This window comes from Callithrix jacchus, chromosome 6 (genome assembly GCF_049354715.1).
Source record: "Callithrix jacchus isolate 240 chromosome 6, calJac240_pri, whole genome shotgun sequence".
NCBI classification, from domain to species: domain Eukaryota; kingdom Metazoa; phylum Chordata; class Mammalia; order Primates; family Cebidae; genus Callithrix; species Callithrix jacchus.
This window is the reverse complement of record NC_133507.1, coordinates 138,655,824-138,670,143: the sequence shown is the minus strand read 5'-3', so window position 1 is coordinate 138,670,143 and position 14,320 is coordinate 138,655,824. Positions and strand designations below refer to the sequence as shown.

The 14,320-nt window shown below is 45.1% G+C and overlaps 1 long non-coding RNA gene across 8 annotated transcripts in view; it reads right to left on the bottom strand.

Moving 5' to 3' along the window:
• Window positions 1–1,176: 1,176 nt before the first annotated feature.
• Window positions 1,177–14,320, bottom strand: part of LOC103793941 (uncharacterized) — a 66,282-nt gene continuing 53,138 nt past the window's right edge. For 7 of the 8 annotated variants that reach the window (XR_013519095.1, XR_013519094.1, XR_013519098.1 and 4 more), the window contains 2 exons: window positions 1,817–14,320; window positions 1,177–1,364 (listed from right to left, as the gene is read on the bottom strand). The exon at window positions 1,817–14,320 is cut by the window's right edge. This is a non-coding gene — a long non-coding RNA (uncharacterized LOC103793941). The remainder of the gene's footprint in view (window positions 1,365–1,816) is intronic. The other variant, XR_013519096.1, reaches the window with a different exon arrangement.

Genomic DNA, 14,320 nt, shown 5'->3' with positions numbered 1-14,320 from the left:
AACATTGTTATAGGACTACTTCCAGACACACTTACAACCTGTTACTGCAGCCTGTTAACTGCCAGAGTACCTGTAACCCATCACCATAGCCTACTACCATGAGACGTGCTTATATCCAATGATATAGCTATATTACTACAGCCTGCTACCACAAGATTGACTTGTATTACTACTACATACACGACCTCAGGACACTCAGCTCTTGCTCCCAGAAACACCTGCTGGAACATTTTTAAGCCATCTCTCCACACCCCCACACTGAGTTGGGGTGTGGAGAGATGACCAAATGTGACAATGGAAGACCAAAAGCAATCATCAAAGAAACCCAAGAAGCTCGTCAACATCTAGGAAATAGGACAAAACCCTGCAGCCCACCTAAGTCAGCTGAACAATAAAAAGGCAGTTTCTGCATCTTTCATGTTCCAAAGGAGATAGAGAATTGAGTTTTGAGGCCCCAACCTTACAGATTAGCTTTGGTCTTGCAGATCAATTGTTTTTAAAGATTCTGGAGGCAAGCTGTGCTTAGCAGAACTTCTACAGTTTAATGGTAATGGATTGGAAGTGAGGGATTATTTGGTACTTTTCGTAAGTTTTACAAGGTTCAAATTTAGTTACACAAGGGATTCTACAAAGCTACAATAATTATTTGATCCCAGATTGTATCTACACTACATTATATCTAGAGTATACCACCAGGAGAAGCTAGAGAATGTTGTCCTTTAAAGAATTCCAAATGCTTATATCCCATTGTAAGCGTACATCATTGTGTCTTTGCTCTTTCTCACATTTACAAGTCCTGGGCTTCATGATGGATGACCAGGGCTTGTTTTAGAAAAACAGTCATCTTCATTACTGCCAACAAATGAATGAGAAGCACGAGCTGATGGTGATCTGGTGGTTCACCTGGCTCAGCCTGCACTGGCCTTTAGATGGCTTGTCAACCCAAATAAGCCCTTACTATGTGCAGAAAGGATCTCAATGTATCCCAAACCAAAGCCCAACCACAAATGTCATTAGGAAATCTTTTGAACAGGAAAAAAGGGGTAAACTACATATTTCCTCCTGACTCACATGGTTCTCCCTCTACTCACCACGTCCATCTGATTACATGAAGGGCTAGGGTACTAAGGTCATCCAATGTCACTCTTCGGCTAAACAGTAACACTCAAAAACACCTTTGTCAGAGAAAGAAGAGACGTTTTATTTAGAGACCCTGGGGTGGAGAGGAATAATCAATGATGATTATGGTGGTCTTGGGCCTGCGCCAAAAGCCCTTCTCTGTGCTGGCTGTGGGAGAGCACATGTTACAGAAAAGCACAAATTCAAGCAGCTTCTTCAACCAAAACATTGACATATTCTGCTGACTAAAGAAACAAATAAGAAAATTAAAGATGTACACTCCAAATCCCATGTGTTTTTCACATAGTGACCTTCCCAATTCTACTTCCCAGAGATCCCACCAAGCACAGAGCTTCGGAGTTTGAGAGTCCCACCTGAAAGAGGCAGGTCCAGGGTTTGTGTGATCTCTCTTTACTGTGTGGACAGGAAGAGGCAAAGAAGACAAGCCACGAGCACAGAAAGCCAGGCTCTTCGAGGGACTGGGCGGGTGGGGAGCAGGGAAAGAACTGGGTGGTTGTTTTTTATTGGCAGGTGGGTGTCAGTGAGGGATGGGATTGTTAGGAAGTACTGGGGCCACTCTTTAGAAGATGATAGGAGATCTTTGCTTTTGACAAAGGCATGACAGCTTGGGAGCTTGGCCAAGCACAGTTCTTCAGTTCTAAGAGTCCCCTCTGTGATCAGAAAATATCATCAATACCTTGTCTTCCCATTCCTTTTCAGAGGTAATTTCCTGGCTTTTTGCGTCCGTGGGGAATATCTCAGATGGCATGCTGAACACCTACATCCACAGGCTTTTACCATCTTCTTCTGTTCCTCAACTCCGGTCAGCACGAGGTTTTGGTTGAAACAGCAAGATCTTTTTGCTCCCACTGTTGTCCCTCTCTCCTACCCCAAGTCCATTTGTCCAAAGCCATCCACCCATCATTCCCTTTATATAGTGGCTTATGACATGGGCCCTCCTGGTAAAGGGACATGATGGTTGATGGTGCCTTGTCACAATGGCTGGAAGTGGGTGGTTGGGGCAGTACTGAGGTGCTGGATAAAACCAAGAAAATGCCTACTGGGACTCCTTAAATCAGCTGGTGGCCTATCAGGATAGCCCATAGGAACTCCCACGAAGTACAGAAACCAAGCAAAATTCTCTTTGCCTTTCAAACACGAGTATGGCACTTTTTAAAAAGCCTTTGTCTGCTGACACATTTAGGCATACATTCCTGGTTCCATTGCCTTACTGCTAGAAAGAGCTCTCGAGGGAGGATTTGAACAATGGACTCTTTTAAAATGAATAAAGTATAATTGACACACAATAAACTGCACATATTTTCAGTGTAGAGTTTGATAAGTGTTGACATAGGAATATACCCATAAACCATTACTACAAATTGAGATAATTAGTAAGGTGTACCGTGCCCCCTTTGTAATCTTTCCCTCCTGCCCCTCCCCCAAGTTCTTCTCTAAGTCCCCAAAAGCTCTAGTCCAATTCATTTTTTAAAACTACTACCCCTGCCCTGTCCCCTGGAACCCCACAGAACTATAGCTTCAACTTCAAGAAGCTTGCTATCTTGGCAGAGAAGGCACCCATGAAAATAAACATCTCCAGGCAGAATCTGGTAGATAGAAAATGTGACCAAATGAAGAAGTAACCATAGAGTATAGGGGTCTTTTTTAAGTCTTGAAGAACAGATGGAAATTTAATAGGTGAAGATGAAAAAAATAGTACAAATCACCAAATTTTCTATGTACACCTGTACTTTTTCTACTTTTTAAATAACCCAACTTGGTTAGAACAGAGGTCGCCTGAAGAAAATAATAAAGGACACTGCTAAAAAGCCAGGTTGGGGTTGGAGATGGGGATATGAAAATTGAAACGCTGTAGTCAAAATGTCGACATCTTGTAGACAGTAATGTGTTTCTCAGATTGAACTGAAGCGTGATGTGGTAAGCCTTGCTTTATGAAGTTTCACTGGGCAGCAGTTTGCATGGAAAAAGAGCTTCCAGCCACCTCCACAGTGACATAGCCCAGAGGGTGATAAAGGCTACCACCTACCACCTGGCATCATAGAAATGTGGGCCTCATAAAGGAAGAGACAAGAACCCAACACACCTGGGCTTCAAGCCTAAGTAATGTGGCCCTGCGTGATGCCAACCAGAAGGGTCAGGTTGACAGGAAGGTCCCAAGAGATGTCATCTCCTCTCTTCCTTAAAAGCCCGGTTTCAAACGTACCTACTCAACAAAGGCTGTAGTGATTCACCCACCTCAGGAAGGCCACCTTCATGTTGAGGTCGTGAGGAGTAGAGGGATGGAGGTGATCATCACAGCATCCCCTACCATCCCTCTAATAGCCCACCTCTTGCTACAGTTCTCTTGTCATTCTTTTAACATAAGACCTAAGGTTTTAATCCTGGGGAGGGCAAAAAAGGCAGAAGAGAAAGAGAGAAAAATAAAGAGATGGAGGTGGAATTGTATTTAAACTACATAGGTGACACTGAACTTAATGTATTCTAGCCCTTCCTTATCAAAAACCAATTGAAGTGGCATCATGTCTGGGGTCAATATCTGGGGTTCATCATCGCGTGCCGAGATCAGGAACATGGACACATGTGGAGTGGATTAAGGATCCGGAAGTTTAATAGGCAGAAGAAAGGAGAGACGAGAGCAGCTCTCTCTCTCTCTCTCTCTCTCTCTCTCTCTTGCAAGAGAGCAGCATCTAAAAGGGAAAAGCCAGCCTGAAACAGACCTCAGCAGATTGTATAGGCAGGCTTGAGGTGGCAGTGTCTGATTTACATAGGACCCACGCATTGGTTCAACCAGGTGTGACATATACATAGCGTGGGGAAGGCTGGTTGTTCCATCTAATCTTATTATGCAAATGGGCTTTCCACTTGGCCAGCCCCTTGTTGTCTGCTCCTAACTGCACATATGGCTGGCTAAGAGAAGGGAAGATGGAGCCGCCATTTTGATCATGCCTAGTTACAGGTAGCCTTTTCCTATTGGCACAACTGCCGGCATTCACCTGTGCAACCTTCCAGCTTGCTTGTCTATGTCTGCAGCTCAATTTTACAAAACCTTCCCAAGGACTCCCGTATCCTCACTATTGCCTAAGTACTTTCTTCTTAACTCCTATATCACAATCAGGTTGTCTCCACATCAAAAGCTCTCACATTTAAGCTAAAAGACTTGGAAACTATGATCATAATTTTATGTCTTAGAGATGGTTTGACAGAGCAACCAATTTATTCATCCAAATTTGTATAGAGGATCTCCAGCTATCTCACTAACCTTATGTCTGGCCCTTTGTGGTTTTGAGCTCTTTCCTATGCATGCATGAGGGTATGGGTCAGTGTGAGGGATGGCAAAAAGGAAGCGAAGAACATTCTGTCGTGGGATCCCAATTGTAATTTAAAATGTCTGAGAACCCACTAGGTATATACACATCCACATGGATCCCCCACTCCCCATCACTCCCACTAAGCAGCCTGAATGAATCCAGGCTTTGTAACACAGTATCCTTATTGAGGACCTTCGTTTTGATAGATTATAGGGATCCACCTCTCAAGGCAAGGATGTATTGAGAATCTTTTGTGTGCCAATTTTTAAGGACTCAAGAAATGTAGAATATGTAAGAAACAATCTTAAGTAAAAAAATTATTCCAGTTTCTTACACAAGATCCCAGCCTCTCTGTTTACCAGCTTGGGGACCTTGGGGAAATTACTAACGACTCCGATCCTGGAACGTGGCAATAACAGTACCCGCCTCAGAGGGCTGATGTGAGGGTTAAACGGCTTCATATCACCTGAGTAGTTACCATATTGCAGGCACGGTCTTGCAATAGGTATCAAGCTATTTTGGCTCTGTACTCCCAGAGTGGAAGGTGCCTGAGGGAAGGCCAAAAGGAGAAATAATGAGGACAAGCCGAGACAGGGTTGTCAGCCCAAGCTGCCAACTGAGCTGCGGTGAGGAAGAAGAGTGAGGTCAGATGCGGGTGACTTCAAGGTCATGCGAATAACGTGGGCCAAGGAAAGCAAGAAGTCCTGTCATTCTTTAATGGCAGAGCAATAACGGTTAACTAATAGCCCTTCTTTTGAGAGGCTTGGCCGAGAAGGGAAGGAGAGGAGGGTGATTAGAGAGAAGCTTACCTTCTCCTGCTGAAAAACAAGCTCCCCTCCCATCTCTCCCCCACCCACACTCATGCCCATTCCCCTTCCTGTGTTTCTGCAGGAATCCAATTGCCAAGTGCTCTGCAGGAATCACCTACGGTAAGGACAGAGAAGTGAGATGCTATTCCCCAAGCAGTGCCTGCCACTTAGGAGTTCCCCTAAAAGTGCTCTGAGCACCTCAAGTATCACAGCTTCCAGTTTTGCGTGCCTTACTTTCAACACCATTCTTTCCTGGGTTTTCTTCTGTCCTCTCGGTCTCCTTGCCCTGCTCTCTCCTCTAAAACACCCAAAGGCTGATAAGTCCCATAACTTTGTCTCTAGAGCATCTCACCTGCTCCTGGAGATTCAACCACACAAAACTCTACCTTGCCAGTGCTCAAAACTGCATCACCAGTCTCAGTTGCTCTTCTGAGCTACAGATAGCACTATCCAATTTGTCTACAGGGCATCCTTGGGGACATTGGACCTGGTCTGGTAGGCATTGAACTGACGCAAAACTAAAACCAGTTTTTTCTGTCCACATATATTTCCAGCTCCTGTATCTACTCAGCAGTCATTCATTATCACGTAGGGCAGAAGTCTAGATTAAAACTTTACCCCTCCGCGTAAGTCATGTCAGTATTTTATAACTCACCCCTTCTTCTCCAACTCCATTGCTGACTTGAGTTAAATGGCTCAATATCACTAGAGAACTTGCCACATCGCAGGCACTGTCCTGCAACAGATGACAAGTTAGACTTCAAGTCTTTTGTTGATAGCTGTTTTTATGGTGAACATGAAGTCAAAGATATCACCCTCTGGGTAACTGACCATCTTCCTCTGCATCCCCTCTGTGGCAGCACGTAGAGCACATCCACTAAAATAAAGTAGATGCCGATCTAAATCCCGGCTCTGCTGTTTAGTATTTGCACACCCTTAAGCAATTTCCTGAAGCTCTGAGCCAGTAAGGAGGTGATCTCCAACTAGGTGTTTAGTCTCCTCATTAGTAAGACAATAGGATTGCCACGAAGCCTGAGTCCTTCTCTCTTTCGCTTACCGAAGGTTTTTAAGACTGGGGAAGATAAAATGATCTGTTCACATTTAGTAATTTGGGAAGGCTGGATCCAGAAAATCAGTCTGACTAAATATTGGAGGTAATCATACCAGGTCCCCTGCTCAGCTCTTCACTTGTAGATTGGTTCACTGACCTCACGTGGACTTTGTGACATCCCAGAGAGGGGAAGGCCAAGTCACAGTGGCCTAGCTTCTTTGCAACTGGGCCCCTTCTGTCACAGAGCTGGGAATATAACCTTTAGGTAAATGACTGGAAAGCCCCCTTCGGGCTCCTGACATCTCCCATCACTAAGTATGAGCACTGAATGTGTGCATTCGGCCACACTAGGACACAGCAGAAATGCATGTACTCCAGGACTCAGCCAGTTTCCCACAGGAGCATAGAAGAAAGCACCACTAAAGGAGAACAAGGAGAAGTAGGAGAAAGCGGGTAGCGATAGGCAAGGCTCGCAGGTTGGAGTCGGAGGAATGGAGACAGGAGCAGTACCAGCTATGGATGGAGGAGGGGTGTGAGGAGGGGAGAGGAGATGGTCATGGAGCCAGTAATGAAGAGGCTAAATTCATTCTCAGGCACACGGCATAGCCTCAGTATGAAGCAAGTCATTTACAGGTATTCATCAGTCTCCCATTGTGAATAAGAGATTTGACCAGCTCTCCTGGTCTATAAAGGTGAATGAGATAGGGATTTTTCAATTCAGTTATCTGGTATGTGCCATCAGTGGTGTCTTAAGTGAGGCAGGAGAGACAGGGTGGGGTTCATAGTCACGGGACCTGTGCATCACAAACAGCCTTGTACTCACTTACCCACCCTGATCTCACACTTATGCTTATCTGTCACCACCATGAAATTTCTAATAAGTTTTTAGCCAGGGGCTAGCATATTCATTTTGCAATGGACTTCACAATTTATGTAGCTGGTTCTGGGGAGACATCACTTTTTTTATCTGGAGGATGTGGAGTCCTAATAAGTAACAAGGGGCACAAGATGGGGAAAGGCTGGCCCAGGTTGGGGGAGAACAATGAACAACTGTTCTGAGAAATGGCTACACACAAACAACCTGTGAGCACAATGACCTCCTTGCCCACACAGCCCCAGCAGCACAACCTCATTCTACATATAGACCCTGTAAAAATCCCCTCCAGCCCCTGCCTTTTTGCAGACAGCCCCTTCTCTGCTGCGCTGCCCATTGCTTTCTTGCAACATAGCTTCGTACTTCTTCTAATAAATCTGGCTTTCTTTACCTATGACTGTCTCGGTAAATTCCTTTACCGCCCACAGCAGCAGCCCCAGCTAGTCACACCCACAAGAAAGCAGCTGTCACAGGAAGTAGCAAGTAAGCGAGGCCAAACCAGAGTTAAAGAGGTAACAAAATCGTAAGGGAAAATTGGGGAAATGTCAAGTTAGCCTTGTGTGCCCACCTGAAGAACTTCCCGAGACTGTCCCACTCTACCCAGAGACACTTTTAACCTCAGTTTTTTCTTTCTTCTCTCGCAGCATGAAGGAAGTGCATTTTCCCTGTCACAGCAGTCTTAGAAAACAAGCGTGGTGCATCCTCAGAACGTCTCCATGGTATGACCTCCCACACTTCCTCCTCACCAGAAGATCAATAAATAAAGCTTCATAGTATCTGGAATTTCTTGACTAATAAAATCTGATTACTGCCATACTCAAAAGCATTTGGATCTTTCTTTGGTCCTTACTAAAAGCAAAGGCTTTGCTTTAAACATTTCTCTGGGCAAGTCCTACCTGCTCCCCCCAGAGCAAGAATGTAATGAAGAGTGGTGTTACTAAACACTTTGGACCACAGAACTGTAGGATTTCAAAGAGCAGCAAAGCTCTCTTCTGTTTCTTCCTCTTATTTAGTATAGATACAACTAAATCTACTTTTTGAGACCCGCAAATATGATAATTTTGTCCCAAAGAACAATGGGGAAACCTGACAGTGACACTGTCAAGCAAGCTTTCATTGCCAGCTCTGTCTCTCAAGAGTTTCATGACATGAAGTAAAATTATACTTTCAATCTGCCTCTTCTTCTCCCTCAGTCACCACTAGGACCAGGAAGTAGAGGTTTGGGAAGCCAAGCCAAAGAGGTAGGGCTGACTGTGATGCTCTCCCTTGACCCAGCCTTGGTTCTGACCCAGATCGCCTATATCCAACGCACTGTACCAGCCTGATGGTTACAGCATTTTGAAATCATTAACTATGAAGCCACATAACCTTCATGTGTGGCAGCCTCAACCTATCTCTGTGGTCCTCTTCCCCCTCTTGATGGCAACTCTTTCCCCTCTTTCAGAGGGTCAGTTACCCTAAAACTCAATGAATTGATGACTCCTGGCAGATGAAATAATTTTAAGAGGGCAACGGCCCCTGCACATGGCCCTTAGGAGAAGAGAAAAGCAGACCAAATGCACAGAAAATAAGAAAAGAGAGCAGAAAGTATGACTTCAGTCCACCATTGCACAGTGGCAAGAAGCCTGGACTGGAGATTAAGAGGTCTAGGTTTGAGATCCAACTCTGCCCATGATTTGGACTAAGTTACCCTTCATCTCAAGGCCTATTTATTATAAAGTTGTTCTCTAGCAATGCTCCAACTCAAAGTTCCTTACTCCAGTTGGTAGATGGATTAAAACACTTTATTCTTGACCACAGGATGCCAAATGATTTTAATATGTGTGATATTTTTGTACCATAACACCCTTTTCTAATACCCTAGGATGCAGCCCAGCTTTTATCTTAACAGCTAAAGGGAATTCTATTTCCAGTGTATTCTGGAAAAGGACATCTTTTGTTACCAGGGGATTCAGGTTAATAGAGGCAGGTTAGTAGCTAGTGGTCAATGTGAAACCTTATTAGAACCCGCTGAAGCATCCAATTTGGATTTTCTTTATGTACCATTATACCATGTAGTTTTTCATAGTGGGACTTGGAAAGACAAAAGGAAAGAAGTAGTCAATTTTCAAAAGTCCAAAAGTAACTAAAAGCAAATGAAAGTTTGAGTGCTCTCAAAATGAGAACTTGAAAGTTGTCCAGAGTTCCTCCAGTCATGCCCTGCTCTAAGGAGAACTACTTTTTTCCAAACTACTTTTTTCTAAAATTAGGTTCCTTCACTGTGATCATAGCGAGGCATGCATGAGAGAAAAGGCAAATAGAGTGGACACTCAAGGACAGGTTCGTTTTGGGGGAGTTTTTTTCTGAGGTGGAGTCTCACTCTGTAGCCCAGGCTGAAGTGCACTGTCATGATCTCAGCCCACTGCAACCTCCACCTCCCGGGTTCAAGGGATTCTCCTGTGTCAGCCTCCTGAGTAGCTGGGATTCCAGGTGCCTGCCACCATGCCCAGCTAATATTTTCTGTTTTTAGTAGAGATGGGGTTTCACCATTTTGGCCAAGTTAGTCTCAAACTCCTGACCTCGGTTGATCCACCCGCCTCAGCCTCCCAATGTGCTGGGATTACAGGCATGAGCCACCATGCCCGACTGACAAGTTTGTTTTTAAGTCAAGTTGGGAAGGCACTATGGTGCGGCCGGCAGTCCTTGACCTGGGGTCAGCAATCTCGCCTCTCTCCCGGCTCTTCCATTGCCAAGGTGCAGCCCCTGAGATAAGCCTCTTGGCTCCAAAGGAGCAGGACAAGGTGGTCCCTAAGAGCCTCCCATGACCCCTGCTCTTGTGATAAATCTCCCACTTTCAGCACCCAATCTCTCTCTCCTTGAAAAAAACAGAAATTGTTTATGTAAAAACAATTTGAGAACGCAGCAGAAAGAATAGGAGAGAAGCCTGATGGAAAAATGGAAAAGAATGCCACCAAATCTCCAGGCAGACTCCAGACCATCCTCAGAACCAGGATGCTCCCTGTACCTCCACAACTGGATGAAAAGGGGTAAATGGAGTTAAGATCCTTCCTCCCCCTCGCTCTGCAAACTACCCGTTGGCCTTGGTCTCTGGCCTCTTTCTAATTCCCTGCTGAAGACAGTGAACGTGTTCTGAGTTCAGAAAGCTCTGCCCCTTGGTGAGGCACGTCGGCACGTCTCTCAGCCACTTTCCCCTCCTCCAGCCTGTCCCCAAACCCTTTGGCCTATTTGAACAGCAGTAGCAACAACAGTAGAGATGACAGGGTGTGCATGTGAACAGGGTAAAAGGTCCCCACTTCCCAGCTGAGGTCAACATCTGCAGAGACTTAGATTTCAGAGGATTCAGACTGAGTCATCGACATGTGTAAGGACTGTCAGCAACTTTTCCATGTTCCCTCTTAATAAGCCCCAAGTTTCAGCCTGCTGGGAAAATCCAGCCCTATGAAGGCACCCACTGGACTCCCCGGAAAAATTAATGGAGTGAGCTTGAATTGGAGACGTGAGATGGAATCTAACTAGAGATCTGACTTCCAAAGCAGTGACACCCTACGCCTACCCTTCCTAGCCTAGGAAAGGACCCAGAGAGACCACTGGCCTCCAAGCCCTTTCCTGCACTGCAACCGCAGCTACTCTTCTAGGAGATACAGACATCATCCTGTCCATTCACCTGTCTCCAGGCAAGATCTCACTCAGCCGCAAGAAAGAAGAGGCTGGTAGCATCTCTTCTCAAAAGGCCAGGAATTTAGTTCTCTCTCTTTCTGTGCCAACAATGATCAACATATTCATTTCTTTTCTTCAAGGGAGAAAAAGTTGAGTCCCCCCAGGAAAGCTAAGGTATAAAGGAAACAGGTTTATGGGCTGTCCTTGTTAGTTCTATGCTAGGTTATTTGAAGTCACTCATATGTCCTCTCTGTGCAAAGATAGCAGAAAAAAAAAAATGGTGAGACAGTCAGCAGACTGAATTAACAGGTGATTCTCAAGGAAGGACCTCATTCTGGGCCTGCTAAGGGTTAGAAGTAGCTCACTGGGCTCTATCTAAATTGCTGCTGGCTTGAGCGACACTGGGGCAGAAATGGAAAGAGAAACAGAGACAGGCAGTGGTGGCCAGTGCTCAGCCCTGCTCCGTCCTCACTCCAGGAGGTCTGACACAGGAGCCAACCCAAACACCCCCCACACCCCACCCTTGAGTGGCCTGTGAATCGCCTTCCCTGTCCCCCATGGGGTTTTCTACTGCTCAAGTTTCTCAACATGGGTGTCTGGAACCAGAACTGCTCCTCAACACCAGGCAAAGGGGATTTTTTGTTTGTTTCTTCATTAGTTCCCAAGTCTGGCTGCCTTCTTCCCTGTGATCTCAGCTTCTCCTTGGCAGAGCAGGTCTTTTGGGGGTGGGAAGGACTGGGGAGAGAAATAGTATCCAGCCTTCAGGACCATCCAGAAAAAATGCCTTTCAAAAAGAGGCTGGTTCCTCTGTAAACATTTTAGCCAATGGTGTCAGGCATGAGAGGTCAGCACAGAGCACCAGAGGACCCGTTGTGAGGACAATGTGTTCTCTCTTACCTGCCTGGAAATGACCCTGCTTGTGCAAAGTCACCGTGATTGTGTTGAACTGTCGGTCCTCATAATATACCAAAGCAGCTCGACTGAATAGATATTTACTGACCACTAGTGTGGGCCATACTAGTACTTGTGGAAAAATGCAGTAGAAATAAAAGATACAGTCCCTAATGACAAGGAGGCTACCACCAAAGGTCATCTCAGAGATCACCTAGCCCAATCTGCTTCTTTATGGAATAAGGGAGCTAATGTCCAGAGAAGTCCAGTCAAGACCAGAACCAAGACATACCACCTCCTGCTGAGACACACGTGGCACAGCAATGTAGGCATAAAACAAGATTTTTGCACAATTAGGGCTGGTTGTCTAGAGTTTAAAGTCAATGGTGTATGAAGAATAAACTTTGAAGAAGTTTCAAAGGACAGTGAAAATTGGATAAATTGGAAAGTCTTCCTTCGCGATGTGGGGCAAAATGGGAAGGAACAGGATAGTTAGAAAAATAAAAGAAGGGCTTCTTATTCATTGACCGAATGTGTTTCACAAACACTTACTGAGCTTCTATTCTGTGGCAGGACTGTTTAACTCCAGGGAATAGACAGAGGTGAGCCCCGTTTCTCAATTCCTGCCTTGACAGAGGTCCCTGCTTTCATGGGGTGTGTTTGCAGGAGGAACTGGCCTAGAGTGGACGGAGAAGGTCTGTCCAACAGGGAAGCCAGCAGTCTGTTCTGTAGTACTGCTTCTTCGTGTGAATAAAAGTCACCAAAGTCACCAACAGGAAGTCTCTAGAGAGACCTTCCTGGAAGCAGGAAAACGGAAAGTGTCACATATAGTGACTATTCAAAGAATCTGGGTTTCAAAATACAATTTGCCATCTATAGATATCAGAGAAACAGGGAGTGGGGCTTGAACTATATTCTCTCTTCTATTTAACCAACTTTTGCGGAGGACCTCCTGCACGCAAGATGCTCAGTTCTTGAATGAGGATAATGGCAGTGGAGAGAGAAGGAGGGACAAATGGAAGAAATAGCAAACATGTTCCATAGAAATCCATTTGAGACCAGGCACGGTGGCTCACACCTATAATCCCAGCACTTTGGGAGGCTGAGGTGGGCAGATCACCTGAGGTCAGGAGTTCAAGACCAGCCTGGCCAACATGGTGAAATCCTCTCTCTACTAAAAATACAAAAATTAGCCAGCATGGTGTCACACACCTGTAATTCCAGCTACTCGTGAGGCTGAGGCAAGGGAATTGCTGGAACCCGGGAGGCGGATATTGCAGTGAGCTGAGATTGAGCCACTGCACTCCAGCCTGAGCAACACAGTCTCAAAAAAAAAAAAGAAATCTGTTCAAAACCATTTACTATGAGGTATAATGAGGTATAATGGAGAATAAATAAAAGGCTGGATGACTTATACACCCGATAACCATTCAATATATCTATTTGTAAGTGTCAAAGGCATTGTGAGTGCAGTATGTCTTATACCAAGTGCATCATCATCACTCTCTCCATGCCTGGCCTTTATCTCCATGAATGGACCAGCATCCAGGTAACTGCATTATACAGAAACAAAAGCCACACCCTTGACATCACCTGCTTCCACCTCCCAAATTCAATCCAACACCAAGTCTTGGTCTCTTGTCCACTTTATAGCTTAATCAACATCCTTCTTGGACAGGTCTGAGCCATCATCAAATCTTTCTCTCTACTTAACTCTAGAGGTTGACAGGGGCATCTCCCTTTACACAGCTCCTCCAGTCAATACATCACCCACTTGGTGCCATCTAATCTCACGTGCCATCCTCTTAACGTCTTTAAACGCTTCCCAAATACTTGATCATGGTTTGATCTCTGTCTCTCTCTCCAACCTCATCCTGTACCATGTAAGGGGTTTCTCTCTGCCCTTCTTCAGCCAATATGACATTCCAAGTACTTATTAACTGATTTATGTACACACCTGATGAATGGCTTTCTCCCCCGTGGGCTGGGAGTTCCATGAGCACAGCATCTGCATGTTTTTATCTTCCACTAATTTTCTACCACCTAAATGTAAGGCACATGCTATGTAATTAATATCTGTGACTGAATTTTTAAAAATAATTAGGTTAATTGTTCTCAAGCAGAGTCATTTTGCCCCTCACTTCCCCAGCCTCCCAAAGAAACAGGTGGCAATGTTAGGAAATATTTGGGGTTGTCATAGCTGGCAGACTTCATTGGTGTCCAGTAGGTAGAGGCCAGGGATGTTGCCAAACTTCCTAGGATGCCCAAGACAGCCCACCAAAAGCTACCCTGCCCACTGTGTCAGCAGTGCCAAGACTGAGAAATCCTTAGATGAGAAAGAAGTATTTCTATTTTGATCATATTGAATTGGGTTCTCTAGAGTCAAGTCCTTACAGAAATACACGTGTCATCTCCAGATGCTGTGAGAAACTTAAATAGTCATGCATATACACACACTCAATGACTGTTACATTTCCTACAGCCAGGAGAAGCATATTGGAATGGTCTCTTGTACTCCTCCAATGCCTGGCATGGGGCTGGGATTCAGTTGCTCAATAACATCTCTCTGGAAAGCCTCACTTAACATATA